The sequence below is a fragment of the Drosophila albomicans genome, chromosome 2L (genome assembly GCF_009650485.2).
Source record: "Drosophila albomicans strain 15112-1751.03 chromosome 2L, ASM965048v2, whole genome shotgun sequence".
Taxonomy (NCBI): Eukaryota; Metazoa; Arthropoda; class Insecta; order Diptera; family Drosophilidae; genus Drosophila; species Drosophila albomicans.
Window position 1 is genome coordinate 718203 of NC_047628.2, and position 23156 is coordinate 741358.

General features: G+C 34.9%; 1 protein-coding gene across 4 annotated transcripts in view; it reads left to right on the forward strand.

Moving 5' to 3' along the window:
* The first annotated feature begins 11256 nt into the window (after window positions 1-11256).
* LOC117565513 (protein madd-4) overlaps window positions 11257-23156 on the forward strand; it is a 101267-nt gene continuing 89367 nt past the window's right edge. The window contains exon 1 of one of the 4 annotated variants that reach the window (XM_034244645.2): window positions 11257-11422. The gene's annotated coding sequence lies outside the window, so the exon portion shown is untranslated. Of the gene's footprint in view, window positions 11423-12000; window positions 12510-23156 lie in introns of those variants that run through there. The other 3 variants (XM_034244644.2, XR_007954431.1, XM_034244648.2) reach the window with 3 other exon arrangements.

Sequence of the window (23156 nt, forward strand, 5' to 3'; positions counted from 1 at the left end):
GCGACTTTAGCCCAGCAACCGTGTTGCCTGACGCTATCCACGGTTCTTGGACCAAAGCCGCGTAGGCGGACACTTCCTCCATGGCAAGGAGTAGCTCCGACGAAGCCGTTTTAGACTTATGGAGGTTGAGTTGCAGCACACTCATTAGAGGTTAGCAAACTCGCGGGGGGCCCGTCTTCATGGACAGTTCCTCCCCCACCTCCTCCGTCTCATCAGTCAAGCTGAGGTGTTGGGTGGCGTCGGTCACGCTCTCAAGACCGAGATCTGCCTCAACCTCCCCTGACCTCAGCGTGTGTGTGTCCTTGTCGTTCGGATGACGTTTCTTGAGGCGAAGGTACACGCTCCCTAAGCCCCACGCCTTCTTCCCATTGCGTTTGTATAGCAGATCCTCGGCCTCCTTATTGATCTGAATGATCACGTGCTGCCCATCACTGGGTAAAGGTTCATCAACCTTCAGCACGGACCAATCACTCGTCGGTATGGCCGGGTTCTGCTTTTTGAGCAGCTGAAGCGCCCGCTCGCCCTGCACCACTATGGGGAAAAGGACTTTCGCCTTCGGCATGGACGGAATGTTATTCCTGTCCACCACGTCCAGCTTGGCCCCCTCCCACAGTCCGTCCAGTTTGGGTACGGTCGCTTGCTGCCACTGCAATGTTGGGTCGTCCTTGCATGTCAGGATCTTGACACCATTCAAGAGGAAGACGTCCAGCCAGTGCCTTCGAATGTAGGCATTGGACTGTCTGGGACATTCTCCATCCTGACAAACAGTGCGTCGACCAGCTTACTTTATTTACATTACTGAGACATAAGTGGCTAATTTTATTCTTGGGAGCCCCCATAGCGTTTTCAGTCTGTCCGCCAGACACCTCGTACCATGGATTCTGCTACTTATCTCCAGACAGATGCCCGAAAGATAAGGAACAGAGTCCTCAGCTAGGATCTGCAGTACCTGAAACATCGACGTATATTAGAGATCTGCTACCCGTTGACAATGAGGTAATATAGATCCTACCCAGCCAGCACCCTCGGGGAGGGTTCAGCAGAGGATTTTTGCCAGCCAAAAAGGAATATATACATAAAATAAAAAGAAAAAAAAATTCACGCTTTAAGTTGGAACTTTGATTTACTAGAGCAAATTACGGTATGGAGATTGTTCTAATTCCCACACAGAATAGGGAAGGGATTATGGCAAGCATAGTTAGTAGTTCTATGTGGAATGAAAAGAGGAAGAAAATTCATAGTGAAGAATCTATTCCTCCATTAATTAGTCTGCGAGTAAAACCAATATGGTAAAAGCAATAAACAAAAGCTATGGAAAATGACGGTATATCCCATGGTACACTTATACTTGAACCCCAACGGAAAAGCAAATTTACACCAGCTTATGCCGTCTGCTCTTACTTTTCTAATTAAAATAATGATAAAATTCTGTCCTACAAAACTATTAAAGATTATTTGCAACTCTCGATTTAAGATGTAATCAGCTGCTTACGACTATTCATCTGCAGGGCCAAATCTATTAGGTTAGTTACAAGCGATGTACATAGGCATGTTTTTTGATGAAGTTGAGGAATCATCATTTCATTTACATGTTTGTGTAAGTAGAAAATGTCAATCTATTATAAATAAAATAAATATTTCTTTACTTATTTTTTTTTTTAAATTTTAATTGCCTTCAATAAATTTATTTTAAAACACATGTGATCCGAATTAGGATACAAAAAGCAGCATCACTGTATAACTAAATCAACGTCAAAACACTAAAGGGGTTTGCCGTCTCACTAATGATTTAACTAGTGATTACAAAATGCTAATTTAATAATATACTCCACAAAATATATTATTTTTTGGACACAGTTTAATCACAAATTGATCACTTATATAAATCAATGACATTTTTTTTATAAAAGTGAATTTTCACTGCTGCTTTTAGCATAAGCAAAATAGTCAGAGTTTTTGAAAACACCGTAAAAATTGGTCTGTAGCACCTCTGTATATAAATATTTTTGTAATTTATGTATTTGTTAATTGATGTTGTTTGTTTTATAAAGCAAATACAAAAAATAATTTGGTTAATCGATTATTACACTCGCTTCCCATAGTGTAGAAGGGTATTATAACTTTGGGCTGGTAGGAAATGCATGTAACAGGAGAAGGATGCATCTCCGACCCTGTAAAGTATATATATTCTATATAACAACAGTCGAGACGACCTAGCCATGTCCGTATGAAACACTGGATCTCAGAGACTATATATAGAGCAATAATTTTTTTTCGAAAGCATATGTTATGTTTGCACGCAGTCAAGTATGTTTCAAATTTTTGCCACGCCCACTTCCGCCCCCGCATATCAACAAAATCGAATAACAAGCATAATTTTAAAGCCAGAGCTGCGAGTTTTGGTAAATACAATAATAACAATAACAATAGAAGTTATGATTCCTGAAAATTTGGTTGCGATCAGATAAAAATTGCGGAAGTTATTAAAGAAATACTTTTGTATGGGCAAAAACACCTACTACCTAAGAAAGCTACAGACGAGTGTGCTCGATTGTGAGATACATCCTACCCATTTTGAATAAAACCAAAATATTGCGCCAATATTCTCAAAATATATAAAAATAATTTGTTTGATAAGGACCCTCCAAAAGAGGAAGCATGTTAAAGCAAACTGTCTTATACTATAAATGCCACCAAATCCATTTAAAATTTAATATGAATAGAAACATATGATCTTACTTTATAACATTTTTAAGTTTCTATAAAGTTTAACCTGTTACTTAATTATATGAAGCAACTTTTTTAATTTCATACCAACTTTTAATTTTGAAAATACGAATGTTAGGCATTTATTTAAGGCATATGCATAATAACTTTTGGTTAATTTTGAACAAATGTATGAAATTTTAATAAAAACAGACCAAATTTGAACATTAAAAAAAATTTGTTGCTGCTAATTTTAAATTTTGAGAACGTAACCCCTTATTTTGTACTGAATCCATCCACGAGGATTTCTAGGAACGTAACCCCCGTGTTAAGAACGTAACCCCCGAGGGCCAAGTGTACTTTGATATGGTGCTACATACATACAACATATACTATAGAGTGTCAAATATACCAAATTGTCAGCCAAAGGATATAAGACCCCAAGTAAGAACGCTTCTTGGCCCTTACAAAAGTATTTCTTTTATAACTTCGAAAATTTTTATCTGATCGAAAACAAATTATCAGGAATGACAATTACTCTAATTATTATTGTATATACCAAAATTTGCAGATCTAGCACTAAAATTACGCTTGTTATTAGATTTTTGTTGATTTTCAGGGGCAGCAGTGGTCGTGACAAAAATTTGAAACAAACTTGATATAAAATTATACCTCTATCGCTTATAGTCTCTGAGATCTATGTATTCATACGGACCGACAGACAGACGTACATGGCTACATCGTCTCGGCTGTTAACGTTGATCAATAATGTCAATATATAATAGGGTCGGAGATGTCACCTCTACCTGTAACATGCATTTCCTGCCGGCACAAAGTTATAATACTCTTTTACTTTATGGGTAGCAGGTATAAACATCTCCTATGTATGCTGAATTTATTTTGCAATCACATTCATCATATATTGGATACAGATAGGCTGTCTGGATCAAAAGATGGATCGTTTTTCGTTGGCATTAGTCTAGCGTCTGTCTTACAATCAATCGGTCGGGTCATCAATTGGGTTTACTAACAGGCGCATAGTATAGATTTTGTTAAAATTTATGGCCAGTGTTTGGAAACTAATAATTGGATGGTTTCGAGTGCGATGGTCTGAATCTATTTTGCACGTGCTTTTATTTACGAAGTAGTAGATGTGTCACTTACCGAGATCAAGGAATTCAAAACTCTTTGCTCTTTTACAGACTACAGTCGAGGCATACATCGCAGTTCAGTCCGCGCAATATTTATCTATGGTTGAGTATAAAGGATAACTCATACACTACTTTATAAAACCAGTGTAGCACAAATATCTGATCTTGAGTTTTCAAAACTCCCTTATCGGCAAAATGCGAAAGGCAAGGTAGTATGGGTGGTTGCCTGTTCTTTAAAAAGTGCAAAAACCCTTTCACCATTTTTTTATGACTACCGAACTTAGTTTTGTATCCAAAGAGCTACCTAATTAAATTAAGAGTATATTGCACCTTATCTTTTTCCTCACCACGATTTAAATTTAAGGATATTTATTTTTTTTTTTGATTCACTTATGATTCAAGATTCATAAAAAAATTTTGTTACTCACACATTCGTTAGAATTATTACTGATTACTAATTACCAATTTATTTTTAAATTGTAAAATCTCTTTTATTTTTATGTTTACCTAATTTTAAAAAAAATTGGTATATTAAAAGTAACTACAAAAGCTACATTCAAATGTGCTGTGAGATACCAGTTACCGAATTAATTTGCCGAAATATACTAAAATATACTGATGGCGACGCTTTCGCGTGGCAAAAATCTAAAACAAATTTAATCTACCTGCAAATATAACAAATGCTATCGAAAAAAATTATATAATTTTCTCTTATAGACTCCGAAATCTAGGTGTTCATACGGACAGATGGACACGGCTTGGCTGTTGACGCTGATAAAGAATATACATATATACTTTATATAAACGGAAAATTTAAATCTATTTTAAATAAAATAAATTTTTCTTAGCTCATTTTTAATAAATTTCGAACTTTACTTTACTTTACTTTATAAGGTTGAGATGTCTCCTTCTGTCTGTTACATTTCCTGGAGGCACAATGTTATATTATAACTTTACCCTTCAACTCTGTGGGTTGAGGGTATACAAATTTAAATGATTCAGCAATAAGTTACTTTAGGCACTTTTTGACTACCGCCATTCTTATCATAAGTGCGGACTGTCTCTATCCATGCGTAGATCAGTTTTCCACAAGCGCTTTAGTTATGTGAATGGAAAATGTATAGTTAAAGTTGAAAGATTAAATAGCCATTCATTCAAAAGGTTGAAATAATATCTGAAAAACAAAATAGGAAATACAGTGAGACATATTCAAATGTTTGACAATTCACAGATTTTTTTCAAAAGAAGTTCCGTAATAAAATTCAAAATCCAAATTAAGTCAATTAGTGAATTACTCACATTCATTTAAAATTAATCTTCTTTCTTCTTCAGTTTGTTTACTTTTCCACATCTCAACTGTTATTCAAATGATTAAAATTTGCAAAGTAAGCTTCGGCCTTGGCGATTGTAAATCAATGGTTGTAAAAGTAACTTGGCTTCTCAAATATTTTCTCCGTCTGTTAGCAAAAAAGTTTTTTGTTTTAGTTCGCTCGCGGTCTATTATAAAATCAAAAGGGCTTATAGCCGGCCTCTGAGCTGGGTCAAATATGATGTTTATAAAGGTTTAGAACGGTTCCTCGTCATTAGGTATCAGGTATCATTGCCACGCGTATAGATTCGCGGTGATACAGTTTAATAATCGTGATGGCAGTGACCTATCTCGATTTATCAGAACAGAGCCTCCAACAACAACTATGCGTAAACAATTTCCGATGCAGTGGAACTCACAGCTTAAGTTGAAGGATTCCACAGACGGCAAGGGCTCCACGAAGGCAACGACAATATACTTTGCAGATGTGAAGATAGGGCAAGCTGGTCTATTGTGCCACTTGAACAAAGCGGCCTTATCTAACTCCAATCAAATATCAAGCAGCTCAAATATCTCGAATCTAATTTCGGAAGATCAAAAAATTCGGCATTTTATCCCAGCGAAACATAAAAGGAAAATGGTTACACCAGAAGAGTGGATGAATCAGTTGGTGTCTTCCTATCTTATCCCCTCTGAGTTGTTAGCACACTTGGACAAACCAGTGCTTTGGACAGGCTCAAGAGACGTCCTAAGCTAGATACGTTAGGGTGCTCGAAATTTTCAGCAATTCGTGAAACTCTGAATTGGCTAGATCATAGTAAGCAGTTGGAGATGGTCCCATGCAAAGTGTGACCGATGACGGTACAAAATGAACACGAATGCTTGATCAGTGGGATATAAATGACTGGCAGATGCGCACCATGGTAATATGCAGCACTTTGAAAAGCATGCAAAATGCTTATTCCATATAAACTGAAGGTTCCCAGTCTCCAAAAGATTCAGCGAAGTTTAGAGCTTAAGGAATAGTAAACTACTAAAGCGAGATGGGCTACTAAAAATAGGTAATAGATAATCAAGGTAATCGTAATAGTAGCAGTTGAAATGAATTGAAAGCGTCCGACAATTTTTCAAAGAGCTACTTGTTATTTTCGCTAATCTGGACGGTATTTTCAATACACGCCCACTCACGTATATATGTACCTACCATTAAGGTCAGAACTCTCGGACACCCTCACACCAAACCATTTTATGTTGAGCCCCTCTAGTGAAATATGGGATGTAGACTACGAAATATGAAGGCGTACCAGGCCTGTCTGTTGTGGTGGCGCAGATAGTTCCAAATTTCCCTTTCCCGAAATTGACTAAAAACAATCGCATTTATATGTATATTTGAACTTTCGGGTTATTACAAAGAAACGCACAGAGTTGGGGTTGTTGGGGGTGACCGCTTGTGAACAAAGGTAAATCTACACTGGACGACGACATTTTGCAGAGAGAAGTTGAGCGCACTGGATCTTGAATGCTTTCTCACGCGTGAGCGCATTGCGGGTGAGCGAAAAGCATCGAGTGCTTTTTGATCGGCGGAACGGAGAGTATGCCACTCACCTACAATGCGCTCGCACCAACACTGTCAAAGAATTCTGCAATAAATAGCTGGGAGATTATTTACCATCGTATGATACCATACTATATCAATCTAACCATCATCTGATTTGATTGCCGTGAATGACATTATATCTATTGAAGATTAGAGCAGCAAACAAATCAGTTCGGCCAACGAAATCGAGGATAAGGTTCTCCGATCAAGCGATTCCAAGCACCGCTCATCGCTCTGTTGCAGTTACAACAAATTTATTTTCAATTTTTATGTTAACTCAACTCGAGGCAATTAATTTTTGGAAAACTAATACGGATTTGCAGATTTTACATTCGTAAATTAAAACAAGTAAGAACGCTAAAGTCATTTAAATGTACAAAAGAATAGAAATATGTATATATATATAATACTTATGGCATCACGTTATGATCGAACGACAAAATATAAACAAGAAAGCTACAGTCGAGCGTGCTCGAGTGGGAGATACCCGTAACTTTAAAAAAAATTCATCAGATCGCCACCAAATTTTCAATAATCATCATTTTTCGATTGGCGGAGCGGAAGTAAGCGGGAAAAAATTGAAAACAAACGTGATCTACGTGCCAAAGCAACAAGTACTGTTGGAAAATATATATTTCTAACTCTTATAGTCAACCGGACAAACAAACAGACGATTATCGCTATTGGCGCTAATTAAGTATACACACATGTAAAGCTCGGGTAACAGAAGCTGTTACCAACATAACTGTTACAGTGCCACATGAGCCCTGCAGTGAGTGCTACGGTATCATTTATCGTTTTATCGATATCATACGCTATGTGGCCACACACTCTAAAAAAGGAGCCAAGAAGGGAAAGCATGCGAAAGCAAGATCTATTTTAACAAGTGTACCTTAATTATAATTTCATCGTATTTCAATATTAAAATAAATATCCATACCAAAATACAAGCCTACACAAAGCCATCCCTTCACAGTTCAGAAGTGGGATCTGATAAGTTGTATGGATTTGAAAGCGTGAAAATTGAGGATGATGAAATAGGAAAGACAAAATTGAGACAGAGAAAACCAGCAAGAATAGTCGGCGTTGAAAGTTTGCAGTGAAATGTGTTCTCAAGGTCTGTGTGACAAAGAAAACTGCAAAAAACGGATTAGTTCCATTTCTTCGTGGCAGACGGATTCAAAGTCCTGGTTACACCAAGAGACGGTGGAGTCTTAAAGAACATACTAGAAGTACATGCGTGTGTGTATGTGCGAAATACAAGACATTGTGAAATACATAGCAGCAGTGTGCGTGTGTGTATGTGCGAAATACAAGACATCGTGAAATACATAGCAGCAGTGTGCGTGTGTGTATTTGCGAAATACAAGACATTGTGAAATACGTAGCAGCAGTGTACGTGTGTGAGTGTGTGCAGAATTATTAAAACGCAATAAGAGAACTAAACAGAAAAGACAAAATATGCAAAAAATAACTTATCTTAAGGTGGATTAGTTGAAATTCCTTCTTCGCGGTGTGGATTTGCCAACATCAGGAACGCGTGCTGAATTAATCCAGAGACTGATCGAGCATGAGGGTTCGACAAAGATTGAGATGCCGCAAGCAGCTAGTCTTGCCAGTCAACAAGAAGATGCAATTGCGTCACAGGCAACAGCTATTTCGAAACTAAAAGGCGAAATGAGACAGCTAATGGAGATGATTTCCCAGTTTATGAGCGTTCAAAGACAAAATACATCGACAGTTCCCAGCCAGCAACCGCTAGCAATTAATATTCAAATTCAAACATTGTATGCAGTCAAGGTCAGCAAGTAATTAACACAGCGAGGCAAGCGTCAGTGAAAGAAATAGCGAATACCTTGCCAGAGTTCGACCCCAGTGACAAAAACGCCACTGCCAAACAATTCATTGATCGGGTAAACAAAGTAGTTGATGCCTACAATTGGGATCAGAAATTTTTGCTGCTCGCCATCTACACTCGCCTCAAGGGTCCTGCCAAGATGTGGCTCGACTCATCACCAGTGGTGCATACCCGATGGAGTAACTTTGCCGAAGCTTTAAACGACGAGTTTGGTATCGAACCAGACGAAGCAGAGATCCACTTCACTATGGCCAATGCAACGAGAAAGTCGAACGAAACTGTTAAAGAATATTGTTTTCGTATGTCAGTCCTTGGTGTTCGGTATAAGCTTAGTGAAGCAGCTGTCATCAGGTACGTCAGAGCCGGTCTACAGCATCGAGAGTTGCAAAATAGCATAGCAGCGATTCAGTTTTATAGTATGAAGCAGCTACGGGATGCAACTGAAAACTTCTCATGAACCGAAGCCGTTTTAGCGAGAATAAGAGGAATATGCCACCAAAAGATTACAGCGACAATAAAAAAGGCGAGGTCAATGCTAAGTCAGCAAAGCAGAAGGAAGCTTTGAAATGCTATAATTGCGGAGAGTCGGGACACTTTGCCAATTCTTGTCCAAAGCCACCAACAAAAACAAGATGTTCCAAGTGCAATAAGTTTCATGCACGGAATGAGAATTGTCAGTCTGCAACTGTAATGCGCGTGGGCACCTTGCAACTAAACATGCCCTTCCTAAAGAATATTGTTGTCAGCTCGCACTGTTACGTCGCGTTCATTGATTCCGGAAGTGAGGCTAGTATTGTGCGCAGGTCAGTAGTCAAAGAAATTAAAGGCGTTCACAGCAAGTGTGCTATGCAAATCAGAGGCATTTGTGGAGGTACATGTATGTTAACCGAAGCTATGCAGCTGAAAATAGTCATCGATGGAAAAAGTGTTTCCGCCAAAGTTTACATTGTCGAAGATGAGATATCCCAAAAGATTTTCTGTTGGGCCAAGACGTCATCGTAAGTGCTAACCTGTCATTCGATTTTGAGAAGATCCAGTCTAGTGTCAACCGAGCAGTACCATGCGATAATTTTCCAGACTTCTTGGTAATTTCGAGAAACAAGAAGAGAAGGACAAAATGCATGCGTTGTTGGAAAAATATTCTACAGTTTTCTCAGTTGGATTGCATGGTATTGGCAAAACAAATGTCGTGCAGGCAGACATCATCGAAAGTGGCAAAATAGTTTCGCAAGCCCCATACAGAGTGCCAGAACCGAAAAAAGAAATAGTAAGTCAAATGGATCACGTAGATGCACTGAGCCGTACTCCGTTTGAAGAGGCGCATGATATGGACACAGCCAGCCTAAAGATAGCAAAGACTCTTTTGGACGAGACCGATTGGCTATTTGTCACACAACTACAAGACGATAAAATAAAAAGCATTGTCACCGAGATGAAAAACGACAAGAAATCTGAGAACGACGACTATGTGATCGAACAAGACAGGCTGTTTCGCAAGCAACGTTATAAAGGACCGTTTATAGTCACCAAAGTGCTGCCCAAGGATAGATATCTAGTGGAAGATCCCCCATGCACAGCGAAAGCAGAGACACTTCAAATCGGTCTACTCTTCAGACAAAATGAAACATTGGTGTCAGCTGCCTCCGGATGAATCAGACGAAGAAGAAGACAATGGCGAGATCACAGCAATCGACTCTTGCGAGGACGCTGCGATTTGTCAGGAGAGGCCGACTGTAAAGCTCGGGTAACAGAAGCTGTTACCAACATAACTGTTACAGTGCCACATGAGCCCTGCAGTGAGTGCTACTGTATCATTTATTGTTTTATCGATATCATACGCTATGTGGCCACACACTCTAAAAAAGGAGCGAAGAAGGGAAAGCACGCGAAAGTAAGATCTATTTTAACAAGTGTACCTTAATTATAATTTCATCGTATTTCAATATTAAAATAAATATCCATACCAAAATACAAGCCTACACAAAGCCATCCCTTCACACACATATATACAATATGGGGAGATGACTCCTTCTGCCTGTTACTTACATTGGTTGAATGCGCACAGTTAACATATAATATTATTAAAATATACTTAGAATTATTTCAATAGTATATACATATTTCTTTGTAATTTTAAAATCGAATCGAACATTAATACTATTCCTATCTTTCTACTAACTAACTACGTAGCATATTTGATAAGTTGTGACATATATTTTATATTTACCACAGTTCTCATTATTTATATATATTTTATAACTCAAGAGTATTATCTCATTGAACGACAAACATGATCATATTAACAGGATTTCGTAGATTATAAGAGATGCATTGATCAAATCATCGATAATCGTCTACATTTTCTTATTTATCATCATCTGTATTTTTGCTACTCACTCGATTTCCTAACAAAGTTACCATCAACTTAAAGAAAATAATCTCAAACTTGTATGAAGCATATCCAACTCAAACATGTCGCAAGCGATGTTGTACGGCAATGAGTAGTATTTTATTCATCGTTGCCAACTAGCAACATTGTTGACGCAACATCAATGGATACCTCTGTCGTTGTTGACTCGTGCAGCGATGTCGCACGGAACGAACAGTTTTCAAGTGATTTTCAATGCGCGCGTGTGGTTTATGCGGTCGGTAAAAATGAGAATGTAGGTTTGTTTTGTGAGTGTCTGGGCATCAGTATATGACGTGCATAGATACATATGTTTGAAGCTGCAATGTGATATTTAATAATAGGCAAATAAAACTTTAAAGAACTATTTTTCAAGTTAGGGCACATTTTTAAGGTGAGCGCGTTGTTAGTGAAACAATGAAATGAAATAAAAGGTCATTATTATCTTCAGAAGGAGTCAGTTAAAATATATGAGTAAATTAAATAGTTTTTTAGTTTTTAATAAACAGGAAGATAAATATTTTATTAAGTGAAAAAAGTTGTTTTGAATATTTTCATAAAACTAGAATTTTATTTAAATTTTATACAAACTACGACTAAGCTACCCAATCTCAATATTATATCAAAGAACTGCTTATCCTTATTTCAAATACTTTATATCATATCAGTTTAACTCAAATGTATTGAAACACTTTAAGCATATATGTATTGTCGATGTTGATATAAAAACTAAAGTAGAATACCATATAAGTGCAAAGATGTCTATTGGAATAATCTTAGCAAAATAGAATACTAAGACAAATAGCATATTTAATAATAATAATAATAATAATAGTCGCCTATCACTTCGATCAGGCTTTCCAATGATCGCGACATTTTAAACTTTGGCGACAATGAGCTGTTTTTTTTTTTACTTTTTCTATGAGAAAATAATCCTTACGGAAACGATTAAGCAAGTTTTATTAAGAAGGGAGCCACGATACAAGAGCAGAACAAAATTTAACGCTTTAAAAGTTTTGTGCGGTTTGCTTATTTCTTACGACTTTCACGGCAAAAAAAAAATTCGGGCGAAATTTGTACAACGTGTGGAAATGCGGCAATAGCACAGCATAGCGACTACAACAAAAACAATAATGCAAGTTTACGAGTAATTCGATTTTAGTGTTTAACAATCAGTGCGAGAATCGCTAAGATGCAACAAAAACAACGAAAATAATCAGAAACAACACAAAGCCCAAAAAGTTGCAGAATCGTGTTCTTTCCGCAAAAAGTACATATATGTATGTACATATGCTTATGTACATATATACATCTACACGTACTATATACGCGTACTTCCGCCGACGGCGGCACACTCGGCAGAGTTAGTGTTGTTTTTGTTGATACGCCGTCTGTGACTTCTACTGAGATTTGAGAGTGGGACAGACTTTTGGACTAAATACAGAGCGCTTAGCGTGTTTCTGTTTCAACTCGTTACCGTTGTGAGTTTGTCGTCCTTTGAAAATTTTAACATACACAGAGACACATTAAATAACCGGCTCATCTGATTAAATTATAATTACTTTTAAATTAAGAAACCAATACCGCGTAAAGATCCTTTCAATTGCATTAATTACATAATTGCTTAAGTCAAATAAAATTATGCACACCCATCTTTCAAAAAAATAAATAATAGAATAATTTGCAATGTGCCGGAAGTGGGCGTGGCAAAAATTTAAAACAAAGTTAATCTGCGTGCAAAAATAACAAAAGTTGCAAATAAAATTATATCTATCTCTGATATCTAAGTGTTGATACGGATAGACAGACATGGCTATACCATATCACCTCAGTTGTTTACGCAGGTCAAGAATATGTTTACTTCATTGGAGATGCCTCCTTCTGCCTGTTACATACTTTTCCCTATGGTCAGTATAAGAAGTTAGTGGCACAAATTATTTGGGAGTACTTTTATGCACCAGGCAGAAGAAATCTCCGTACCCATTTGATAAAAAATTGTATTTAATAGCTTTCAATGTTAACAAATTTAGTTTTAGCCTAAGTAATTCTGGTATTTTTGGAAAAACTATTCTTTGCAAATGAAAAGTAAGAGAAACCCATTTTGAATAACAGTGCGGTATTATTCTTAAAATATACTAAAATAATATACCACAAAAATACTACAAGAATGTGTAAAATTGTATATTTGTATATTGAATGAAGTACAAGTTATACTATATAGTGCCATATATGTATACCAGATTGTCAGCCAAATCATATAAAACCCTTGGTAAGTAGGCGTTTTTGCCCATACAAAAGTTTTTCTTTAATAACTTCGAACATTATCTGATCGCAACCAAATTTTCAGGAATCACATTACTTTTATTCAAAGTGGGTAGCCGGTATATCACAGGCGAACACACTCGACTGTAACTTTCTTAATTGTTTAATAAGTATCAAAAATTGACCCAAACATTAAAATTAAGCTTGCTATTAATTCTTTTTGTTTTGTGACGACGGAAGTAGAAAGTAACACGTGCTGTCCAAAAAAAAATTATAATCCTGTCTCAATAGTCGAATGACAAAGCAATCGCATAGACGTATTAGAGTAGTTCATCTGCAATTGCAAACGCAAAAGCAAATCGCAACTAAACTATGTGTGTTTTGCGAGAGCAAACGAGTGCGCGATAGTTGAGTTAGCAAACCATCACTAATTCTGACTATCACATAGACGCACTCACATATAGTGCTGTCACTTTAGCAATAAGGTTATTTCAAGCAACTTTTTAAATAAATTTATACCTTTTTATATGCTATCATAATTTTTTAATTTATTATTATTATTTTTTTTTTTTTTGTTTTATTGGCAGTTTTGGAATTTTATTTTAGTTTTATTTAGCATACTCATATTAGTAAAACATTTTTGCTTTTGAGCTAATTCCGATTAATAATAGATGATTAAAATATCGGTATAGATATTTAACTCCGTTATGGAAATTTTCTTTAAATTTATTATGATATGAGTCTGTCAATTTCCTATCGTTATATTGACTTTGGCCTAGTTTAAGAATGGCATAAAGACCAAAGTTGCACCACCTCATTATGATAGCATTATTTCGAAAAGAAAATAAAAGAATTAAATTCCAACTCCGCGAAAGGTAATATAGTGATTTTGATCATGATACATACAATCTAAAGATTGCATTGATTAAACTCTTTTTACAATCTCCACATAATGTTTAGCAACTTTTTATTTTAAATCTTGCTGTTTTTGCTTAGCAGAATCTGGTAGCACTGCTCACATATTAAAGTAAATGCCGAAGCGACAAGAAATGGGAGTGAGTCCGAGACATCTGTTTGTACATACATTCATTTATACACATTATATAGGTATAGTTTTATCTAATGAAGATAATAATTCGGGAAACTTCAGGCCTTTGATTGATTGTCCATTAAGTTATCCAACTACTACAACGAGACTGTTGTTTGTTTCAAATTTTTCCACACGCCCACTTCCGCCCCCGTAAAAATCGAATAGCAAGCGTAATTTTAAATCTACAGTCGGATTTTGATATATACAATAATTGTGATTCCTGAAAATTTGGATGCGATCAGATAAAAATTGTCAAAGTTATTAAAGAAATACTTTTGTGTGGGCAAAAACGCCTACTTGGGGTCTTATATACTTTGGCTGATAATCTGGTAAATTTGGCACTCTGTAAAATATCTTGAATGAAGTATCATATCAATATACCAAATATACTATTTTGCATATTTCTTAAAATTATTTTTGTGGTATATTATTTTGGTATATTTTGAGAATAATATCGCAATATTTTGCTTTTACTCAAAATGGGAAACGGGTATCTCACAGTTGAGCACACTCAACTTTAGCTTTCTTACTTATTTTTAAATTTTTTGGCATTTTTTAACTGATTTATCGAGAGTATTTGCGCAACCATTTGTCTGTACTCGTGAAGATCGCGATAAGAACTGCTTCTGGTGTTTTGTGGAATTTGCATTCTTCATAGAAAATGAACATCTAATCATCTTACATACATATGTATGTATAATAAAACCATGACATTCAATTTAAGTTCGGAAGACGTTGATGTGCTTGATATTTAATCTGACTTGTCGTTAACTCAGATTTTGATAGTTTCCGTTTCTATCTCAGTGGATCCGACATTGTGTCTAGATAATTATTTCAATACGTTTTGAGAATTAGATTGAGCATAATAATATGTAATGTAAGTAAAGTACATATGGGCAATTCTCTAGAAAGTGCAACCGGCGCCAAAAAATTCAAACTCTATAAAAGCATGTTTTCTTCACATTTGTTTATAGGGAAAATATTACATTTAACTAATATAAACGATTTTTCCATTTACTCATAACACATTTTGAAAAATTTCAATACAAAGTCGAAGATGAGCAAAAGTTCTGTTTTGAACATTTCTACTGCAAGTTTTGTTTTGATTCATTTCCTTAAAGGGAGTCAGTATGCATTGATACCCTTAATTTAATATCTTGTTTAATATCCAAGGAATATACAAAATATATAAAAGAAATAATGCAGTAGCTAATAACGGTAAATTTCTTTTCAGCTAATCAGCTTCTATTTTTGTCGCGTGCGACAGTGAAAACAGCATTTGTTATGAGTGCATCTAAAGTTTTTGTCCATTGAGCATGCAAAACTGTGTCCAAACACATATTTTGCTACCAAATATAATAAAATAAAATTTGGATGAATATAAGCACAACTTCATTTTTAAGAATTTTTGAAAGTTTGTCGCGTGCGACATGGCAAAAAAAATTTTTTTTTTTTTTCGTTAAATTATTTTTTTTTTTAGTGTAGATGATGCATACTCTTTTTATGTGCAAAAAATAATATAAATTTCATGTCATAAGCGCCAATTGAGACTTTGTCATTAAAAACAATGATAGAATGAATGTGCACATTTGGTTTATACCCGGTAAACCAAATGAATTTGTTTTGCTGAAATGGCCAACAAACGAAATCTACTAGAACAGCATATTCATAAAAAAAAATTTTTTGACATTAATGATGTAATTTAAGATAGTTAATTATGTTTCTTATGTACATGTTATGAATATATTTCGTTTTGTTTACCTTTATTAAAGTTATTTTTTAAAGTATGAAATTTCAGTTGAAAATAAAAATATATATTGAATATATTAAAAAACTATGAAAATGCTTCATATGCTCTTTAAATGAACTTAAAAAGTACAAAAAACAGCATAAAAAGTATGATGGAAAAAATGTCGCGTGCGACATGTCGCGTGCGACAGTGATTAAAATTTAATTTAAAAAAAGACAACTTAATATTTTTAAGTCAAACCAAATACACTATTTAGATAAATATATGCATAATACATTAAAATTAATTGCATTAAAATCTTTCATCACGTTTCGCTGAAATAAGTGCTTGAACTGGTTTTTGAAAAAGTAACTTCTGTTTTTGTCGCGTGCGAATACGCAACATTTTTGCAATTTTCTTGAAAACGAACAATTGCCCAAAATCCATCTTAGCACCAATTATAGTGCTAACCCAGAGCTATAAGTTTCAATTTTTACAAAATTAAAATAATGTCTTGGCACATGTTTTTTTTCAGTTTGAATGCGTACAAATGTCGCATTCGACATCAGAGAATTGCCCATATGTGGCTTAGACATAAGGCATATTTGAGTGTTTAACAATCAATACATAAATTTGATGTGAAGTTAGTGACAGCCGTAGCAAATCCACCCCCAGTTTTCCTTTTCATGACTATGACATAGGGTAGTTTTACCCTTCCCGTTTATTACGTATGCAAACATTTTTGATTAACATGCAGCATCATCTGCGCTGTGCTGAAAGATACCCTCAAACATTTTAATTGTTCATAATTTATGAACTTGAAGATAATAACGGCGCATCATAAAAATCCCCGCAACATAAACAAAAAAAATGTTTCATTATGCTTCCGCTCGCCATCTACAAAAGCAAGCAATCTGCGCATGGGCTTGTGCTCTCCTCTGCTAATGTAACTGTCGTAACCCTGCTCGGTTCATTTAGAAGAGTGCAGACCTTCCATTGCTTATTAAACAGACACACACATATGAAGTAGCCTAAAAATTATGTAGATGTGCATTGGGGAGAGTCTAGTGTGCCACCCTCTTACTAATTAAATTCAATTGTAACAAAGCATCAACAGGAAAATAATAATTACAAATAAAAAAATAATAATTAAATATACATAAATGGTCCATAACGGTAAAATAAATAATACTATGATAACAACAAATATAATATTCAGAACAAATATAATCTAGAATGCTTGAAAATTTCAAAATAAAAAGATCTACTAAATAAATAATAAATTATCTTGTTTACACTCGCCACTTGAATAGATCCCTTATTTTTCTCACAATAATATAATTATAATTATGCCAAAACTTAAAGCCTTTCTTATTATAAGTGTGTTCGCTCATTACCAAAAAATAAGGTAATTCCTTGCTTTCTCTTGATTTTACGATTATTTCAGCAATAGATAGACCAGAAACCTGTTAAGCCTATTTCTGCTTCAAATAATGTCGTTTCACGACGTTTTAATTTCATGTTTAACATAAATAAAATAATAAAAAAATAGTAATACATTTAAAATATACCATAGAGTGAAAATTATACCTGACTGAATTCTACTCTAGCTTTAAAATTAAGCTTGTTATTTGAGTTTTGTCAATTCGCTGGGGCGGAAGTGGGCGTGGTAATAAATTAAAAAACTTGATCTGCGTGCAAACATAACAAGTGCTATGTAAAAGTATAGCTCTTATAGTCTCTGAGATCTAAGTGTTCATACAGATGAACGGACAGATGGACATGGCTAGATCGTCTCGGCTGTCGACACTAATTAAGAATATATATACTTTATAGGGTCGGAGATAACTCTTTCTGCCTGTTACTTACATTTACTGCCGGCACAATGTTATAATATAGGATGGTAGCGGGTATAAAAAATCGCACGCGCAGACTTTAATAAAAACAAAATACAATAAACACATATGATATCAATCAAACAAATTGCATGTTGCAAATAATAGTTCCGTATCAAATCTTTGACTACATCACAGTGAGTGAATACTTGCATAAAAACAATGTGCATTCCGTTTTAGAATTATGATTATGATTTGCAATCCATTTACATTTTGGGACCATTATTTTTATTTTATCGCCAGAGCGCTTTATGATCGCAATGTTATTAATGTGTTTAATGTTGTTGCGGCTGCATCACAGAAATTTCCGTTAAGGTTCAATCCTCCGCATCATTTCATAAACGACTGTGTGTAGGAGATGGACTTCTAATGGAGCCATTGATCATGCGATGGAAATCAGCTGATTATTCCAATTGCTAATTTTGGCGCCTTTAAATATTTTTAAATTGCTGAGCAATTCTTAAAAAAAACCCCAAAGTTGAAAAATGAAAGGAAGGAGACAGAGGCATAAAAAAAGCTTAAAGAAAATCACCAAGACGATGAATTTGACCACTTTGTATACGAATATGATCGCTGTAGAGCGAGTTGCTTATTATGGTGTAAAAGGGAGTTTCGTTACTTTAAAATCTTAAAACAGTTCACGTGATGAAGTTTTGGTGTAAACACTTGCACCATTGAAGCAAATGCAATTGGTCTAAATAGAGTATTAGCAGTGAATTAATATTAACATACACAATGTGCCAATCGTGTAAGCACTTGCGAGTAAACAGTAAATTCAAATCAACATGTGTTATTTATACCTACTTCTACCAAGAGCTTTCCTGATAGAGAATGCTTCAAATATTATTGGTCCAGGCACGACTTGGAATGCGAATTGAGCAAGTTAGGGACACAAATCCAATAATTAAAGTCATTCGCGAGAAATTATGAAGAGCAAATAGCAAAATAAGTGCGATGCACTTAGAAGAAGTGCATAGAAGTAATGCAAAAAAGAAAAATACGAAAAAAAGCAGTTATGCTTGTTAAAAGCATTGGAAACTGGTGCTATAGTAGCGGCGCTACAACCCACATGTGCTCATGATCAACAGATATTTACGAAGTTGGAAGAACACAGTGCACTGATTGAATTCGGCGACACAATTCCAAACCTGATAAATAATTTTATATCTGTAAGCCTAGCACTCGCCAACAATTCCATCGTAAATTTCGGACCAAAAATCCAAAAGTTGTGCATTCTTGTGAGGCCTGTATATGATGGAGTGCGAGCTTACCAGATGTTACGCTGCACTTGGTACAAGTGAAAATCGAGCACTGAATTTGTGAATGTATAGTAATTAATCAGATACAAATTGTCGAAGTTATTAGAGAAATACTTTTGTATGGATGGGCAAAAACGCAAATATACCATTTGATATATTTTTTTAGTATTTTTGTGATTTTTTTTAGTATGTTTTGAGAATATTACTGCAATATTTTGGTTTTATTGAAAATGAGTAGCGGGTATCTCACAGTCGAGCACACTCGACTGTAGCTTTCTTACTTGTTTTATATTGCACCGTCAAGTCAATGGAGGCCTTCAAATATAAAAATATGAATATAGCAATCAGGAGAGCACTAAATCAAATGCAAATGAAAACAAGAATGCGATTGAACCAAAGATTCTGTGGACCGACAAGTCTGAAGCAATGGTTACAGACGCGTTAACTTTTTCTACATAGTACTCTATCAGTGGTATACATGCTGCGCATTGATGTGATGCTATAGAGAAGGAGCGCAAGTCTTGTAAGCTTGCAAAATTGCCTTCAGCCATACAGAAGGTCGCTATTCGTTGACAATTGATGTTCGCAGCAACATCGTGTTAACTATGATGAGACGTTTTGATCAATATACAGACCTTAGAGTATAGTTTTGAATCTGTTTTTGCATCAAATGGCAAATGGCTGTACAGCGTATCCATCAGATAGTTTAGTTGAAATGGACAAGACATTTAGACAAGAATGAAAGAAATCACGTTGTCTCATATACAGTACATTAAGGATCTGTTATAGAAGTACGATATGAAAAACAGTAGTAGGGTTGTTGATAATATATCAAAATATCAATATATCGATGTTTTTTTATAAAAATAAATATTTATATCATGATATTTTTTCCCCTGATATATCGAATATCGCGATTTTTTTTTTTATATATTTTTGATATTTCCTAATTGGTCGCGGCAAAAAGTTTTTTTTCGGAAGTTAAAAATCATTCTGCAACCTGCAACATTTGCAGGAAAATTGTCAAAACGAACGGCAACTCGTCGAACTTGCTGTCTCACCTTAAAAACAGGCATCGGGACGCATATCTAAAGTGTACAAAGGTAATTAAATCATAAAAAGTGACATGTGTGTATTTCGCTGAAATTGTGCCAAGGGTTCACAATGTTCTAATGTTTTTCTGGGGAATTCCGTGTAAGAGATTTAATAGGCGAAATAAAATAATGATTATATATGTTTTTATGCAGATGAATATGTAGATATACACAAAAAAAATAATTATGTATTTATTATACATATATATAATTTGGAGTTAAATTTTGGTTAATGAAAAAAAAAAATATATATATAAAAATTAAATATCAAAAATACTTGATATATCGATATTTTTGGGTGATAAATATTTTTATCAATTTGATATATTTTTGAAAAACGATATATCACTGATACGATATTTTTAAAATATCATGCAACCCTAAACAGTAGAGGCTGCGACGCAGTTATATGCAAGTCATCTGGTGGCATGTAATTGTGACCAATATCAGCACTTCAATTTAAAAGCATATCAATATACAATTGGAGATCTTATGTGTCTATCTCTTACAATCAGCCCGGATATTTTACCTTACTGATGCTGCTGCAACTAACCTTCCTCTCACACACTCAGTTCAGTCGCAGATTGAATACGGAACGATGAGCAGGCGCAAGCGCATGGCGTTGCATTTATGTATGTATCTACCATACATGCTCGCCTATATTGGCATGTGAAGTCTTGCAACATGCAGTTGCCTCGCAGTCAAGCAGCTAGCGCACGTCAATTTGTTTTGCCGAGACGAAAGTCTCGAAAATAATGACGACAACAATTGCTCGTGTCTTAGATGTTTGCAGTTAAATTGTGGCTGTATAAGGACTGCGTTAGTTCTGCTAATAGTTTGCAATAGTTTGTGTTCGATACCCGTTCGAGAATACATATGTCCGTATTTTTTTTTAATGCGATTTACATTTTTTCATTCCCCTTCTATCTTACTGACAGAAGTAATAACTAATTGCGCATTAATTTTTATCTTTTACATTTAAATATTAAAATGAAGTCGTGATTCTTTTTTGCAAATAAATACTATTTAAAAACTCTTTTTAAATAAAGTTTGAACTTTAAAATTTTTTTTTACATTTTTCAGATAACAATAAAATTGTATAAATTTAATTTTTATTTTGTCTAATTTTATAAAATGCTATTGTTATCTGAAAAATGTAAAAAAAAAACTGTTAAAAAAACAAAGGTAGCGGGTATAATAATATTTTACTGTCAGTAATTGCAAATATATTAGTATTATTTTATTATATTGAAGTTAACAGGGAAATCGGCATATTGTTGCCATGACCTTGTGGGAAAAGCAAATGCAATAATTATGTTTTCACGTAACGCGAAGGTTAAAAAAAAATTAAACGATTTTATTTTTAAATAACTTGTAGACGAACTTTATTGGTATTGCAAGTTTAGCAGGCTACGCGTCTTGTCTGAGGAAAGTGTCTTTAAAAACTGACTTTACAATATGTTGAGTTTGAACAAAAAATTTCTTATTGCGAGCTAACATACATATGTATGTGTAATGTGTTTTAATCCTGAGTCGTCAAATTGCACCAGAAAATTTTAAGTGGCGTGAAGTGGATCTTTTTGTTTGACGTTAGTCGCCGCCGCGATGATTTTATGTTTAGAATATGATCTTTATTTGAATGCAACAGAACCTTTTTGTTTGTTACGATTGGTCGCTGTCGTGCCAAGTTGATGTTTTGAATATAATATAATCTTTATGTGAATGCAATAGGATAATTTGGAAATAGGGGAATAATTACGATTAATTATATATGTGAAAGTCATAATTCATTCATTTACGCACAACGAACTGAGGGAGTTGAGGCACACTTCTACATAACATACATTGTATGTCATACGCCATGATAATTTCAAGAGTCAAACGCAGAATCTCAAGGCATCACCGATTTCCTTATGGATACGAAAATGATCAGACACATAAACTGTGGTGGTGGTGCTTACCTTACTGATATTGTGCTGGTGGAGGTAAAATTACGTTTTAGTATTTATACCCGCTACCCATAGGGTAGAAGGGTCTTATAACTTTGTGCCGGCAGGAAATGTATTTAACAGATAGAACGAGGCATCCCGACCCTATAAAGTGTATATATTCTTGAACAGCATCAACAGCCGATCTAACCATGTCCGTCTGTCCGTATGAAACACTGGATATCAGAGACTATAAGAGATAGAGCTATAATTTTTGTTGTATAACATTTGTTATATTTGTACGCAGATCAAGATTGTTTCAAATATTTACCACGCCCACTTCCGCCCCCTTAAATCAAAAAAATCTAATAACAAGCGTAATTTTAAAGCTAGAGTTGCGAATAGTATATAGTAGTAGTTATGATTCCTGAAAATTTGGTTGCGATCAGATAAAAATTGTCGAAGTTATTGAAGAAATACTTTTGTATGGGCAAAAACGCCTTACTAGGGCTCTTAGTTGCTTTGACCGACAATCCGGTACATTGTGCCGTCTATGGTATATTTTGAATGGTGTACTATATCGATATACCAAACATTCCATTTGGTATATTTTTAGTTTTTTTTTTTAGTATTTTCGGGATATTTTGAAAATAATACCGCAATATTTTGCCTTTATTAAAAATGGGTAGCGGGTATCTCACAGTCGAGCACACTCGACTGTAACTTTCTTACTTGTTTTATCTTCTTTTCGTATATTCCTCCAGCTTTGTTTTCTATAATTAAAAGTAAGAATTTTGATCGTGATCTGCTAACCGTGGTTATTTTAATATTGGATTGCGTCCCTCGCTAATTAATGTTTTTATATGTGTTT